We start from the raw sequence: 16,810 nt of genomic DNA, 5'->3' as shown, positions 1-16,810 counted from the left end.
TATGATACAAAACTAAAAGAAAATATTATACTTAAGTAGTTAACTACACAAAAAAGTCTGTTAAGTATTAATTCTTCAAATATGAATCTATCTGAACTAACAGCGACCTGCAAAAGTAGTTTGATTACATGAACTTCATTTCTGCCAAACACCAGCAGTTCACGGGGATTAAGATGGCAGACCATAGCAATTATTACAAATTACTAGATGTCCCTAGGTGATTGTAGTCCTGCATGAGCAAGTACCGCTTTAGTGTAGATACCAAATAACACTGAAAAAAAAGAAAAGGGTAAGACGATTTCTTACATGACTGCAGAGGCTTTAAAAAAAGCGCTGGCTGGCCTTCAGCTGAACCACAAACACACCCCCTAAAACCATCACCTTTGAACTCATCAGCTGACCACAAACCAGCTCCGATTAATCTGTTCATCGCTCAGCAGATTTACACTGCTGCTACTGTAACAGTACACACATACACACTCACACATATACACACACAGAGTAGTGCATCATTATCCTGCAGCCCATCTGCCACACTGATGCAGGATTTAAGCTACTGTACACTCATTCACACACAGACACACACCTGCTATTAAATCCTGTTTACTTACAAATAGGAAACAACAAGCACTTTGACCATCGCGGCAGACACTCCATGTGTAGAACACATGTGTGCGTTCTTGAGACAAGCATGACACTCTCCAACTCAGTCTCCATCTCTGTAATCTGGCCCTGAGAATGGAAGCCTTGAAGAATCTGGACGACAGTGAGTACAGAAGGAGGACAGAAACCCCTCCTGTGTGTCAGAGAAAGAGGCCTGAACTTGTTCTGTGCAGGCAGGCTAATGTTTTTTCTGCAGCCCTCGCTGCCATAAAGGTAAGCTATAATTACACATGCACACACAGATCCACAGGAGGCAGGAGATTACACTAGACCAGCTCCATCTGCTCAGGGGGAGAGACAGAGGGAGAGACAGAGGGAGGAAGGGGGGGCTGGCATTTTTATTGACCCAATTTCCACCAAAAACTACGTCTCACACAGTTCAGTGGTTCTGTCTCTGGCTGGCTGATAAGCCCATGAGCAAGGCACAAGAGCCAGACGGTTAGAGAGGGTCTGTGGAAGGTTGGATGTACACACATATCCACTTACACAGCAGCAGTGTGAGGCATGCTGTGTTACAGATACATTACAATGGTGGACACAGTTTAGAGAGACAGCTTTCAAAGGAGAGAGACGCATGTGATGGCACAGACGTGCACAGACGTGCACAGACGTGCACAGACGTGCACAGACGTGCACACACACACACACACACTCTCCTTTGTTCTACTGTCATCACAAACAGAGCCAGTGCAGCCTACTGATATCTATTTGTGTGATTGTGTGAGTCTGTGTGATTGTGTGTGTGTGTGTGCGCGTCTGCGCGTGAGTGCGTGCATGTGTGTGTCTGTGTGTGCTGTTTTTTTTTTCATTTTACAAAGTGGGCCATTGTTGCTAGGTAACGTAGCAGGACTTGAGCCAGGAAAAAGAACTCAGACAAAGATATTACACTCTCACTCTTACATTCCCGTCTATTTTCTTCTCCTCAATCCAACTCAGCTCTTTGTTCACATTACGAGCACTTATTTCCTCTGAGTGGGCCAAAGAAGTAAAACTTTGTATAACCAAGAGTACAGTCTAGACCTGCTCTTTATGTAAAGTGTCTTGAGATAAAAAATTGTTATGAATTGGCACTGTACAAATAAAAATGGATTGACTTACACTGGTTACAATACAAATAGTGCTAAACAACTGAAATACTGGTAACAAGGTTACCTGTACAACCTTTCTGTCTGTAGTTTGCCAGGGCTCATATGTTTGAAAAATAAGTCACAGTGCAAGTGATTCTGTGTGTTAAAGCTACAGTAGGCAATTCCACATTATTTCATAAGAATTTGGTTAAAATGAAATTTTGATCATTGCATCCCTAACAATATTAAATTGAAATGATCTTGATTGCTGATCTGTGACGGTCAGCATCTGCACCTTTGTATTTAGTTTGTTAAAAAGAATTTCTGGTCTGAATCAAACAACCAATCAGGGTCAGCTTTCCACGTAACTAGCCAATCACAGTGACTCTGTAAAAACTAGCGTTATGCAGCTTCTTCGTGACTTGTGTCAGCAGCGCACACACAGAAGTTGTGTCAGTCAGGAACCGTGGCAACTTGCGGTTAATTTCCTGTACCTGCTTTGCCGACAACAGAAGGAAGATTATGGAGGAGAAATAAGTTACAAAGAGAGCCTTAAATAAAAAGAGGGATCAGACGAGTGGGAGTGTAAGGGGCTGAAGAGCGAAGCGATGCAGAGGTTGCCCTGTTCCTTCTTGACAGGTAACGGTACAGTAAAAGCTAACCGTAGCACTAAGCTCCAACACCTAGAGGTAAAAAGGTGGTCTACACCAAGAGTCATAAGTATAATGATAACTTTAGCAGTATTTGAACATTTTGTGTACTTTTTGGAGTAAACAGCATCTCTCCTCTCTCTCTCATTGTCTCAGTGCTGCAGAGAGACGCACTGTACAACGGCTACGCGGCACACACCAGTTGCAAAATGCGTATGCATGTTTGGTGTAGCGGGGTAATACAGAAGGCGGAATGTTTTTTACATTCGAATGTTCATCTCGCTTACTGCCACTCTAAATAAGCTTTTTTGTTTTGGCTAATGTAAAACATCACATATGAACAACGGAAGTTTTAGGCTAATTTAAAAAGAAAAACGTTCAAATGTCAATTCACCTACAACCATGAATGTCAGTGTAAGTGTAGCAGAGTTTCAGCCGACAGCAGGAAGAAGGAACATTTGACAGTCAATGATGTTTATAGCCAGACTGCACCCTAACCTGACATCTTTGATTGTCTGCATTATAAATGTGACGGCCATAGTGGAACATGCATAACACTGATAACTACAGTTTATGAATAATGATCTAAAATGAAAACTGTTACAGCTATAGAATTAATTCTTTTTGTAGTGGAAAGCTAAGGTTTCTGCCTTTCATGTCTTCACATTACAATATGTTATGTACGGTTGGTGACAACGCACAGGCGGCATGGGGCGGTCGCAATCTCAATGGGGGAGATCTTGTTTGAATAATCCAGTTTAAATAGATTTAAAAAGGTAGGAATATGTAGGAATATGAAGCAGTGAATAATCCAGAGAAATAACATCACAATGAGCAGAAACACCAATGGAGGCACTGGTAGACCATTTCAGAGTCCTAAAGGTTAAGACCTGCTATAATAAGGCTCAGGCAAATCCTACGAAGTAAAATCCTACTGATATTTTGTGGAACATCAGAGAGATTGTTAACACTTCCAGGACCCGTCATGATGGTACGTCACTTCAGGTTTATAGCTAGTGTATTATTTTACATGTATAATGATGGTGCAGCACTGTGGCTCCAAATCCATCACATCAGAGATTGGAACCTTTTCCTACTTTTTAAAACATAAATATATAAGGACATTAAATCAGATTATCAGAATTGTGCTGTCATGTTGATACAGAAATAGCCGACATAAAGAGTGGATAAAGAAAATGATTAAACACTGAAACACAGACTGTGCCTACACATGTTAGTCTCCGAGGCTGATCCTGCCTGACAAAGTCCTCTTTCAGCTTTCTAAAAAGCCTCTCACAGACAGAGATCAACCCAGCTTTCCTCTGACCCAGATACAACCAAACAATACAACGTCACCCTGCACAAGTGCAAGTTTAACAGAAGCCATGATTGTTGCAGAACTCTTCAGTTGTTTTGAACGAACTGGGAGACGCGTCTTTGTCGCATCTGAGTTTCCTTGTTTTCCTTTGGTGAATGGTACATGCAGTGCACTTATATGCTGCCTTTCTAGTCTTTCAAGACACATTCATATAAACATAGCAGAGAAACCCAGCTGCCCGTCAGAATCTCAACCATTTACATTCACTCACATATGGATGGCGGTCTTTAGGAAGCAGTTTGGGGTCCAGTGTCTTGCCAAAAGATACGTAAAGTGTGAACTGGTAGGGGTTGATTCGCAGATCTTCAGACTAGTGGTTGGAAGTTTTCCAACTAGTGATTGACCTGCTAAACCTGTGAGCCAAAGTTGCACAGATGATAAAAAGTAATTGCAATAAAGAGGTTTAATAGATCTTTAGAGTCTTGCAACACAAGCCCACATTGTTCTTAAGCCGCTCGCAATGACTTCTCGCAATGAACTGCAAAATGTATATGTTTTGCCTTTTTCATTTGGTCTACTGCCTGTCGCAACTGCAAGAAGCTTGATGTCGAGGGCTGATAAATAACATTTTGAACAAAAAACACCTTTTTTGTTATTAGCAGGCTAATCGTCTCCGCTCTGGTATCATCATCACGACGTGTGCTAATAGGGCTAGCAAATGCTGTGATGCGAGACTGCCAGTTGTCTGTCTCCGCTGGCTTCTCCTTGTGCTGTTCTGCCTGGTTTGCCTGAAATCTTATCAATGTTAAATCAGAAGTAAACAACAATGCTGCCGCTATTAAGTCATGACTGCCATGACTCACTTCATCCCTTTATCTCAGCTTTATCTCTACTATGATTCTCTGCTGGAAACAGAGCAGAAGCTACTGAACAGAGAGAAATGACACGTGCTCATGAATCACAGATTATCAGGACTGGGAGGTTTGTTTTGGGAAGATATTTATAGCATCACTTTAGGGATACTTGCATCAAATCCTCTGTGCTGGCAGCATCTTCAGATAAAACCTCCTCAGGAATTCATTTCTAAAAACACACACACACACAGTCACATGATCTAACCCTCACTTCTCAACATAAACAAGATCTGTGAAATTACAGCCTCTCTCTCTGCCCCAAACCATGTCTCTCTCTCTCTCTGAAATTAGGACGGAGTAGAGCTCTGCCAGATAATGTAGCAGCAGCAGCAGCAGCACACGGGCACTCAGCCAGAACACAGCATCAAAGTGTGCGCGCGTGCGTATGTGAGCTAGGAGAGTGTCCCATTAGTTTTAATTCCGACTCTGCATCACTTGCCTTTGCTGCAGAGGTGGCAGACAGACACACTGTCATGTGACCTGTCAGTTAGTTCAGCAGCTTGTCTCCATTTACTGGCTGCACGGCACGCTGAATTGAATGTGGTTGTTCAATATGAAGCTACGACTATAGATAAATTTTTACTTCCAGTTTAGCACCACTGCAAACTCCCTGCCGACATGAGTCCCATGCTTTACCTGTAAGATGCATGTTGACCTGTATGATGCAGTTTCTAAAAGTACCAGCAGTCGACATTTCCAGCAGATTACTTTGTTAGTTTTTTAAGTCATGTCACCTTTTTTTTTTACAATATCATTTAACCGGATGAAGGTTTCAATCAAGAGTTACAACCATAACAAAGGGAGCCAATCGTGGACGTCACACATGCAACACTGTCTGGATATCTGGGGATTACCGCAATTACCGTGTGCCGAGATCTTCAAGATTATAACTTTAAATCAGAGTTTATACAATATTTACATTGCAACATCAAGATTCAACCAACAACCCCAAAAAACAATCATGCCAGGCAAAGTTTGAAACCTTGACACAGATAATATGGAGGTAAACAGATGTACTCATGTTGCATTCACATGGGTTCAGGCAGACTGAAAGTCCAAAAGCATTTTAGGGGACAGGAGCTGGATGGTTTAATTAGGCAGAGCTGTCTTGCCGTCCTCCGCAATGGAATTTAATATCTAAAGTTATGTAGCTCCCTCACAGAAGGATAAAGGAGAAGTAGAAGGTAATTATTTTGTGGTCCTTTTTCATGATCTGTCCACAAGGTGTTGTCCGCCTGACTGAGTCCATGTGAATTTAGCAATTACATTTTCTCTCGACTAACAAGGGCATTAATTGACGAAGCATTTCAACTCTTAATTGACAGTCACGACAGTCTGTTTTGATGGTTACAATGAAACACACTTGTGGTTTTATACAGGCATAAAGGACAAGCCTTGATAGCCTGGAACTGTTCGCACCAATGATTATGAAGTGCAAGTTTAGTTCTGTCTGTCATGTCAACCCACCAACATGTGTTCCCTTCAAAGACTCCTCGTAAGTTTGGACGAGTCACTTCCAATAATGTAAAAGAGAAAACATGAGCTGCAAACTTTGGAACATTAACAGCAACTGACAGGAGAATGAGAAATGGAAATTGTGACATCAGGTATGTTTCATTATATCCTTCATCTCTTCCTTCATTTCCTACGATGGTTTGACGCAGCAGGGCTGACGTGCTCTCTGCTCTCTCCTCTTTGTTCATCCTCTCTCTCGCTCTGCACTTGGGTGTCATCTGGTCACTGGAGTTCACTCTGTGTCTTTGATGGGAGTCTGCAGAGAGTGTCTTAAATGAGTTCGCACCACACTCTAGGCTCCCTGGGAGAACGAGAGGTGATGTAATATCTGGATCAGAGATGCAACCGGGCTCACACACACAGACACACCAGTCTGCCTCCTCTCTATCGCCTTCTGTCAGTCGTCCTTCTCTGTGGTATCAGAAGAGATCTGATCCGAGGCCCAAGCAATGCTGATTAATCACCAACCCCAGGTACAGGCAGCCATCACAATTAGAGTCCAGACACAAGCAGCAGCAGGTCTGCTGTGTGTTTTGCTAAAGATGTTAGGCTCTGGTGTGCCAACAAGTCATGTAACAGCATTGCTTCATGATTTCCTCTGCTGTTGTGTAATTCTGGCATCCTGCTTCATAGCTGGAGTCGCAGCAGTGAGAGAAAGGAGATGTTCCTACATGTGAAAGTAAAATAAAGCTGCTGCATGGTGTGGGGGAGCCTGATCACGACCCTCCCAACAACCGTACAAATAACTGGATAAACAAATCAGGTCATTTAGCTCCACTAATGGGACGTCAGACCATCAGCTGTCACTAATGGGCCAAAATATGTAAGCAGAATGTATGATGTGTGGTGTAAACGATTATCTGATCAGCTATATTAGCCCAACAGACACTTAGTAAATGGAAGGAGTAAATGTTGTTGAAATTGAAGCACAATAATATTGGAGCATCATCTGTCTCAGCCGATACAGGCTTTTAAATCAAACACAGGCAAAAGCCCCAATTGAGTATAACTTGATATGACAAGCCAATAAGAGAATGCTTTAATTATGCTTACGATATTTATATTTAGGTGGATATGCACCTTAAATATATGGTATGTCTCCTATGCAAGCTAAGTTGAAGTAGGTTTGTCTTTTTGCCCATTATTCCTGCATCTGCCCATAGGCCATTATAATAAGAGTAGGCATGATAACAGGAGAAAATTCATGCTCTTTACAATTAGGTGACTAATTAGGGGTGTTTATCGCAAGTTAACAATACGATATATCGATTCTTTGAATTCGATTCTTTGAACAACGATACGATATTTGACGAGGTCACAAAGTCTGCCACATTACAATTTCGATTCGATTCAGGGGCCTGCGATCGATATGAGACAATATAAGCCCATCAATATAATCCATTACATTTATAATACCAACTCTAAAAAACACAAAAATAAAATCATGTATCCATATTTGCATTTTGCATCGATGACGTTGTATCGTTGGTCATTGAATCGATATATTTATCCAGAGTGACGTATCGTTACATCCCTACTAAGCACTGCACTAAATAAATCACAGAGTTACTTCTATTACATCAGAACTGGTGTAACTTCCTACTATAGGAGCCTTAAATAAAGGTCCCTGTTGCATCAGAGCATTATATCACATCCTGTATGTTAGCAGCAGCTGTCCTCACATACAAAGTGCAATGCTGTGCGTGTGTGTGTCATCACAGGCCACATGTCACAAACACACTGAACAGTAGAGAAAGAAGACAGAGCCTTAGTGTGTGTGTGTGTGTGTGTGTGTGTGTGTGTGTGTGTGTGCTTTTGAAGAGTGGCTATTTAAGTAAATGAAGCAGGAACCATATATAGATTGAGGGGTAGTCTTTCTTACACTCACTGGCTACAGCAGCACAGTTGTGGTGACCCCCTGTGTGTGAAGCATCCTTTTCATGTTATTTAAGTGGCAACATAAGAGCAGAGAAGAGAAACACACACTTTGCTACGACACTGTATGTGAACCACTACTCGAAAGTATGTGGTTATCCTGTCATGACACAAGCCACAGCAACTCTGAGCCTGTGGCAAGTGACTGAGAAGTCTACAGATCAGAGTTTTCTTAGTTTAATTAGATATGGTTTGTCAATACAAAGCTTCCACTATTCATTCTGTTTGAAGTTAAGCTCCACACCAAACTCCTATAACCCGAGTCTCATATTTACCTGGAAGACACAAGTTTTCCAAAAGTACAGACTGTCGGCTCGACATTAAAGTATTTCTAGCCGACTACTTTCTCGGTGTATAAAGTCACGTCCTGTAGTTTAACTGGATGAAGGACTTGTGTCAGCTTGTAAACTTAAGTTAGCAGCAGCTCAGCTCGCAGCCAACAAAGCCAGAGAGACTGGAAACTTTAAGGGCTCACATTTTGTCATCTAAAGTTTTTAAGCTGCATTGTATACAGAACATTTTTTTTAATTAAGTCTTTCTACCAGTTATATTTACCGGGTCGTTTTTTTTAGGCAGTAGTTAAAAAACTCTTGGCCATGCATTGCTCTGTGTACCATGATGACATAGCTAATCAATACAAAGTGCAGCTATTTTACTGACAATAAGTTTTCAAATTGTCGACTTTCAGAGGACGCCCTGATTTTATTTGGATTAATCCCTCCACTTGAAATTTGGCAGGTTTGGATATTTTTGTTTTTCAAGGGATCAACATCACAGAATGTTGGAGCAACTTGCCCTGCCTCTGCCTCCCTGTCATCTGTTTGAAGTAGGGATGGGTATCGTTGAGATTTTAACAATACCATTATCGATACTGATGCTGCTTATGGATACAGATACTTATCGATACTCTTATTGATACTACTCTCCATTATTTTGGTGCAAAAAATAAAGACGTCTTTATTAAGGTGTCTGATAATGTGCCTCTGGAATAGGGGCTGTAACTGGGGTTAAGGGCCGTGGTCATCTCCCTTCAGTAACAACAGTTAACATCAACAGTACATGTAGTAACAATAACAAAAGCAACACGAACATAGTTTTCTGGCTGTCATGGTTACCTAAAATTCACATTTAGGTGGACTCCACTGTAGGGAAGTAAATCTTTTACAATAAACTTGGTGTCATTTTCCGTCGTTTAGCAGGGGCTGCTGCTTGACTGACCATGTCTATGGATTAAATTGGAGCTTAACTTAGAGGTGCTAATAACCGAAGTTTGCTAACAACAGTGACTGAATAACTACTGGCTTATTTAAAAGAACCATGTGTGTTAACTGCATTTTTAGTTTGGCTAACCCATCTGCAGTATTGCCATCAGAGCCACTGGGACTCAGAGGCTGCACTGAGTAAAAAACTAGCCGTAATAACAGCCATGGCGTTAGCATTAGCCACTTAGCTAAAGCAGTCAAACGCGCTGTACTTATTCAGATTTTTAGACGGTTGAACACGTAAGTGTTTCGTGAGGTTGCTGGTGTTACGCCCTTAAGACACAACTACTTTTTAACATAAATAGATGCAGCAGAGTTAAATTTGGTAAAGTGACGCTTTGCTCTGTCCGCATTATAGACCTACAATGGAACATCACTGCCTGGCGCCCACGGCTTTGTCATCACAAAAGGGCCGGATGCCAGCTACGTTAGAATAAAACGATGAAAATAATATTAAATAAGATGGAATGTTAATGTTAAATACTATTAGGAGCATCTTTTGTTCATGAGCTTATCGGTACTTTCGGGAACGACCAATCACGTACAGGAACCAAAAAATACTGGCTCTTGATAGCCATCCCTAGCTTGAAGAGACAGGAAAAGTAGTACTTGGAATAGTAGTTCACATTTTTTTGTCACATGATAACTATAAGTGATGTAAAATAACTCTTGCAGAGTCAAAAGGCTAAAACACAGGAACGTTTGAAGGACTCTTCTATATCCAAAAGAATAAATGAAATGGTACATTCTTACAGTCGAAGCGTTTACATCACTGAAAGAGGAAAATGGAGAGTGAAGACAGAAAGAGAAGCAGCAGCAAATCCAGCCTCACTAAACACCTTATCAGTCCCCTGGCAGACAGGAAGCACACACAGAAGACTCATTTCCTCTAATCACACACACACACACACACACAGAGTGAGTGGACTGATTCGGGAGGAGTGAACGCTTCTTCCTCTACAAACAAAAACAACATAAGAGAAAAGTTAAATGAGGACAGTCTGACTTAGTGTTTGGGTGCAAGTCTCTCTCTCTCTCTCTCTCTCTCTCTCTCTCTCTCTCTCTCTCTCTCTCTCTCTCTCTCTCTCTCTCTCTCTCTCTCTCTCTCTCTCTCTCTCTCTCTCTCTCTCTCTCTCTCTCTCTCTCTCTCTCTCTCTCTCTCTCTCTCTCTCTCTCTCTCTCTCTCTCTCTCTCTCTCTCTCTCTCTCTCTCTCTCTCTCTCTCTCTCTGTGTGTGTTCTGCCCAGGTGATTTAGCATATCTATGTCACTACATTCTTATCTCTCCACTTTAGCCTTTAACTAGCCTTAATACTTTCTTGTATTAAAAGTGCTATACAAATAAAGTATATTATTATTATTATTAGCATCATTATTATCATCATTATCATTGTTATAATTATTATCTTTATCAACATTATTAGCATTATTACTATCATGACTACTACATCTACTATTATTATTATCTGTGTCTGAACTGGTCTGTGGAATGTGAGTGGGTGTTATAGCATGTGATGTGTACACGTTGTAAACATAAGCCCAAAAGCATGACTTTACATGCTTGTGTTAAAACACACACACACACACACACACACGAATGTCAGTTAAAGGTCATTTGTCTCTGTGCTCAGCAGAAAGGAGCTACACACACACACACACACACACACACGCACACACGCACACACGCACACACGCACACACGCACACGCACACGCACACACACACACACACACACAGTGCATGTGTTCACCTCATCTGACTGCTCTAGATTTATGACGGTCAATACCTTTCACCAAAAGCTTATTTACTGGTTATTTTTAAATTGGAAAAACGTAAACGTGTTTCAGAGCTGTGAACTTTTAGTGATTCTTCCCTATTAAATCTCTCTGGAGGCCGCAACACATCTGGAGTTCAATTTTTTACAGTAAAGTGAAGAGCCAACATTTCATAGCATTGTGTTAGGTGTCAAAACATTTAAGCTAACGAGGAATAACTTAATGTCTTGAGAACCTTAAGGCTGGAGACAATTATCCCTTAAACAGACCAAAACCTGTATTTAGTTTACTTCCACATTAGACAAGAAATCCCTCTTAATCAAGAGGCTGAATTATCTCTCAGTTGACTAAATTAAAAATAGCTATGATTAGTGGATACGTATCAGCAACAGACCCAATCACAGTGACTTTGCATTCACAACAACAAAGTCACTTTAAGAAAGATAACTGCAGAGATTACCTTGGAGATAACAAAACATTTGATGTACATCATGCAGGTGTTTTTACCTGGAAGTTATTGTAAACAAACACTTTCATTCTATAGGAAACATGCTTCCACATAGCTCACACCATCCTCACTGTGTAAGTAATATACCAGGGCTCGACATAAGCACTGGCCCGGTGGCCCGACGGTATGTTTGTAACCCCCCGGGCCAGTAGATTAACTATTTAACTGGCCAGGTGTGCCAGTAGGATCTACAAGCTGACAATGTAAACAATATAGTAGCCCTCCTGAGATTCACAGTTCTGATAAACAGGACGAATTACTTTCTACGCAGAACCCCGCAGTAATCTCAGTCCGATGTCAGCATCACAGCAGGCACTTTGGCTGCTGCTGTCAACAACACGTTACACGCTACTCGCTGCACTCACGACAAGTCATTCTACAATACGCTAATTGACGTTAGCAAGCTACTGCAGACTAGTATAAACACACACGATTTAGTTTTCATACACACGCGAGGGAGATTTACTTCCCCCAACGCTGATGAGCCACTTAACACCCACAGCAGTGTTTCCCACACATAGAACAACAGGAACAGTCCGTCTGATATCACATAGTGCAGCTTTTAATGAGAGCACAGAGTGAACTGACCGCTGTGCATGCAGAGTTTGTGTGTCAGTCACCTGCCTGTAAACTGTAAACATGCACGCAACATCACAGATGCGCCTGCGGGATGAGGCAGACGGGCAGTTACGTGAGGCGGCAATGTGTGTATTCCCGTTATCAGCGGCACTACGTACCGGTGCACGTTAGCGCTGTGGCTACATAAACAGACTGTTCACAGAGCGGACGTGCCGTGGACTGTTTACCTTTAACGGCCACAGGAAGTAGGGGACGGTAAGATTTTGTTTCAAAAAGTTACTCTTACGGGCTGATCACGCTAATTAAACATACATTTGAACAGCGGCAGTAATGGTAGGAAACATACTCAATCAATCTATTACTACTTATTCATGCGGGTGTCAGAGTTGCTGAACCAATTTGGTCTTTTTTTATTAGTTCCACAATTGAACACATATTCAGTAATAAGAACCCTTACAGAGAAAGAAAATTTGACGTTAATATAATACCGAAATAACAAACTATTTCAGGGCCAGTGGTTTTAATGGCAGGGCCAGTGAATTTGTAAAGTTACTGGCCCGGAGTGCCAGTGGAAAATTGTGCTCATTGTCGACCCCTGTATACAGTCTGTACTCTGGTGTATAACACTAGCAACACAAATCTGTTGAAAAGCAGAGCAGGGAAAACACCAGAGGGCTAAATTAAAATCAAGTGTGCGCATGTGTGAGCGTGGGTGTCTGTGTGTTTGTGTTTGCTTGTGGGGGAGGAGGGGGGGGCATACTCAGGCTGTCTTGGTGAGTTATGAGGCTAGTGTCAGCAGGGTGGGGTCACTGGGAACTTTACAACACAACAGACCCAACCCAAACAGGCAGTCTGAGGCAGGTCCTGTATCTAGTGACTGCTGCCGTAAAAGCAGCAGCTCCGCCTCACAACAAGGATCATCTGTCTAACACACACACACACACACACACACACACACACATATATATGTACACATCCGCATGCAAACATACCACTATACTCTGACTCTAATTTAAAGAACACCTCTAATTGACTGCCTGTCCTCTCTCTTTCTATTAAAAGACGCCTGCATCAGCAAACAGGACAGCTGCAGGCACACACACACACGCACACACACACACACACATTCAGCTGTGCTCGCATACTTAAACAGATGACTGCTGTCTGAAAGGTAAAGGTCACAAACATCTATGTGAGTGCGTTCTCTCGCGTGCGTGTGTGTGTGTGTGAGAGAGAGTGAGAGTGAGATTGAGAGTGTGTGTGTGTGTGTGTGTGTGTGTGTGACTGTTGTGATGAAATGGGCAGTTTCCATTAGTAAACAGAGCTAAGGTTATCCCACAGGAGAGATAAATGACTGCAGCCTTACATCACCTGAAACCACCTTTCACTACACATACACACAGAAACATGCTTCTATATCATGCTTCCTCTAAGTGTGTACATTCGTTGGGAAGCAGAGTGTGGAGAGGTCATGTGACTGTAAACTACCCTGAGAACAATGGAACAGACAGTGATCAGTCAATGACATTATCAGGCACTAAAATAACTAGATAAGAGGTATCATAGCAGGCTGCAGCGATACAGAGAAGCCATTATAGACTGAGCTGTGACTGACAGACTGAACCTGATCAGAGCAGGTAGATTTGATGCAGTCTGGGCTCTTTCAGTGTGTGCTGTCTGCATGTTGCACACAGTCCAAAAACATGGGAGTTAGTTAGAATTGGAGACTCTAATCTGTAGGTGTGAACAGCCATCTGATATGTGTTAGCACTTTAATAGTTTGTAGTGATATACTTCAAGTACCATATTAAACAAGTGGTACTGGAGAGAACTACGGTGCCTCCCTCAGGACAATTTCCTTTTTAAACCATAGCTACAATAAAGCATTAAGTGGGGTGAACTGCAGACATGAAGATCTTCAGACTTTCTTGCTAAATATGCTTGGACGTGGTCCTTCATTGTCCAACATCAGAACTGCATTTGGTCTGTAATGTACAGCAGTGGTCAGCTATACAGATAAAGCAGACATAGTAACTTATACTTCATCTGAAACTATTCTAGTTCCAATACTGGTTATCAGGTTACTGTATCCCCCTGCAGCTGTCCCGTTTTACCCGCAGCACATGTTCTAATAATACTCTTACTACTGCTCCCCCAACTACTGCTGTAATTGGCACCACTGAAGCACTGATCAATCCTGTGATAGTGGAGCAGAGGCCAGTAGAGAAAGCCCTCACTTCCTTCAGTCCTTCCTCTCCGTTTCTCTCTGTGTTTCCACTCTGCTGTGATCACGCTGCTTAGCTGCGTCTTTGTTCTTCACAGCTAATTTGCTATTAAAAGGAGGAGGGCTGACATAACGACACCCGCCTCGTTGTGGGATTCCCCGCGCTCGCTACAGTGAGTGATTACAAACCGGGCTCAGGGGATGAACAGCAGCATGGCTCATGTCTGATACCAGCTTTATAGAAGGACTTCCTGACCTTTAAATGTACTAGTGGAGCTGAAATGATTGATTGATCAATAGATCATCAGAAGATGAATAGAAGACTTGTAATTTCATCAAGTTTAAATGCAACATATGAGCCAGCTACCACCTTCATACTGTCAACTGACTAATTGTGGGTTTAGGACTGTGCATTAGACAATGTTACTGCAGTTCTTTGATGAAATGAAGCTAAAAGAAACCAGCACCTTTTAAGTAGCAGCGTGTTAAATCAAACTAAACTGTTCCTAACCTTTTGACTGTGTAAGAGAACTCTGTAACAGGCAGCACACAGGTTCCTAATGCGTCTTGGTGCACTGTAGAAATAGGAATATTTTCTAACAAATAAAGAATAAAAGAATGAGAAAAAAGGAATGAAAAGAGAGACACACTTCATGTGTGTGTTAGTGTGTGGTAGTAATAGAGGTGTAGTTATATAACAAGCAGTCTGCTGGCTCTGCCTGCACAAGGACGAATCACTGTTTCTCTTTCTTGGTGAATGTTTCAATGAGCAGCAGCAGAGTCCGAAGTCTGAGTTTTGGAGAGCAACACAAACTTCCAGGACATCAAACATTAAGAAGAGTTAAACTATGCAGCAAGTAAACAAAGAAAGACGACTGATTAAGAGTTGGAATAAGAATGTAGCACACAAAGATGTGCTCTTTTTGTAATATAATTAAAGGTGGCGTGTGCAATTCTAATCCAACACACTTTTGTCAATTCCAGATAACTTCTCCCAATCTGCTAGTTGTCTGTTCTGTTTGTACACAACTGGCTCAGAGTGAGCCACACAACAAAGACCATGCTAAGAAGCAGAAAGTGGCGAACGTTGTCCATAATTACACAACCCAACCTTAAAGGTTCCTTCATGCATACGCAACCGGTAACATTATGTCATGACTGAATGCAATGCGAGCTACAGCGACAAAATCTGTTTTATATTGTGTCCTAAAACAGCTCAGAGGAATGTGGCACAGCGCTGTTTTAAGTTGGAATAAAGAGTTTTTAACTTAAGAAGACGGCAGCTGGCTGGAGGGAGCTGCACGTTTCTGATAAGACTGTGTTTTCTGCTAGGCTGCTTAAAACCTACTTGCTGCTTGCTATCTTGTCATATACAGTACAGACACATCTAAATATTATACTGTAAAACATGTTTCATGCTTGCATATTTCAAGGATTCGGTGTGGACAAACAGCGTCTGCTTTTATGCCATGCAGCACAATATCTGGGTGTTCACCTGGGGCCTATACTACGGAGCAAGTTCAACATACCCGGGGTTTCTGTTCCTGATCTGGCTTCACTTCACTTAACAAAGGCAATCGCGCTAAACGGTCACACAGCGCTGGTCATCAACTCGATAAGTCAACCCAGGGTTTCTATGAGCACGCTCACGTTAAAGGGGCGTTGTTTGGAGCAAATGACCAATCTCAACACGGGCAAGAAGAAGAAGTTACACATAATCCAGACTGAAATCAACTCAGCTGCAGCTGCTGAATGCAGGAAGGACAAAAAACACAGACTGCATAAATGTGCACATATACAGTATCACTTCTCCATCATTAGAGCACAATATATTTATTATAACACTCGCGTGTCACATCAGATAAATACTTTGCACATATGTATTTTTGTTCATGACAGATTCTGACCTTATTCCCTCAGCCCAGCCGTATCAAACAGATAAAATGGAGCATGGAGCAAGTAAAAATAAATATTAAACCACAATTTAAAGCCGTAGAAATCCTTACTTTCATATCTTATGAGTACAAAAGTAGGCTAGCCTACTTAAGGCTTCATTGTTTTGATCAGTCTCTGTTGTAGATGTATTTTAGTAAAGCACAATGAACATCTTTCATGAATTTATTTCTCTCTCTCCCTCCTCCCTCTCATGATCTGCTCCCAGAGCCCAGATCAATAAACCTGATTGGTCAGTAGGTGGTGTGTAGTTCAGGTTGATCTCTTATCTCGGACATAATCTGCTCCGGAGCAGGATAGGTGTTCAGCATAAGTAACCATGGTGATCTACCCCGGTAAGAAGTGAACCACCTTCGTAGTACTAAAAACTCAGAGTTAACCCTGAAGTTACCTCGAAAACCACAAATCTTGGTTCGTAGTGTACCTCCCTGCTGTCATGACACACATTT

At 41.8% G+C, this 16,810-nt stretch overlaps 1 protein-coding gene across 1 annotated transcript in view; it reads right to left on the bottom strand.

The window, feature by feature from the left end:
• The window catches only part of LOC138593619 (probable JmjC domain-containing histone demethylation protein 2C), a 72,665-nt gene that overhangs the window by 8,032 nt on the left and 47,823 nt on the right, over positions 1 to 16,810 (bottom strand). The gene's annotated exons all lie outside the window — the stretch shown is intronic.

This window comes from Semicossyphus pulcher, unplaced genomic scaffold (genome assembly GCF_022749685.1).
Source record: "Semicossyphus pulcher isolate SPU_LCO1_2020_fin unplaced genomic scaffold, fSemPul1.0.p SCAF_16, whole genome shotgun sequence".
In the NCBI taxonomy this organism is placed as follows: domain Eukaryota; kingdom Metazoa; phylum Chordata; class Actinopteri; order Labriformes; family Labridae; genus Semicossyphus; species Semicossyphus pulcher.
The sequence above is the reverse complement of the archived record's forward strand: the minus strand, read 5'-3'. Positions and strand labels throughout refer to the sequence as shown.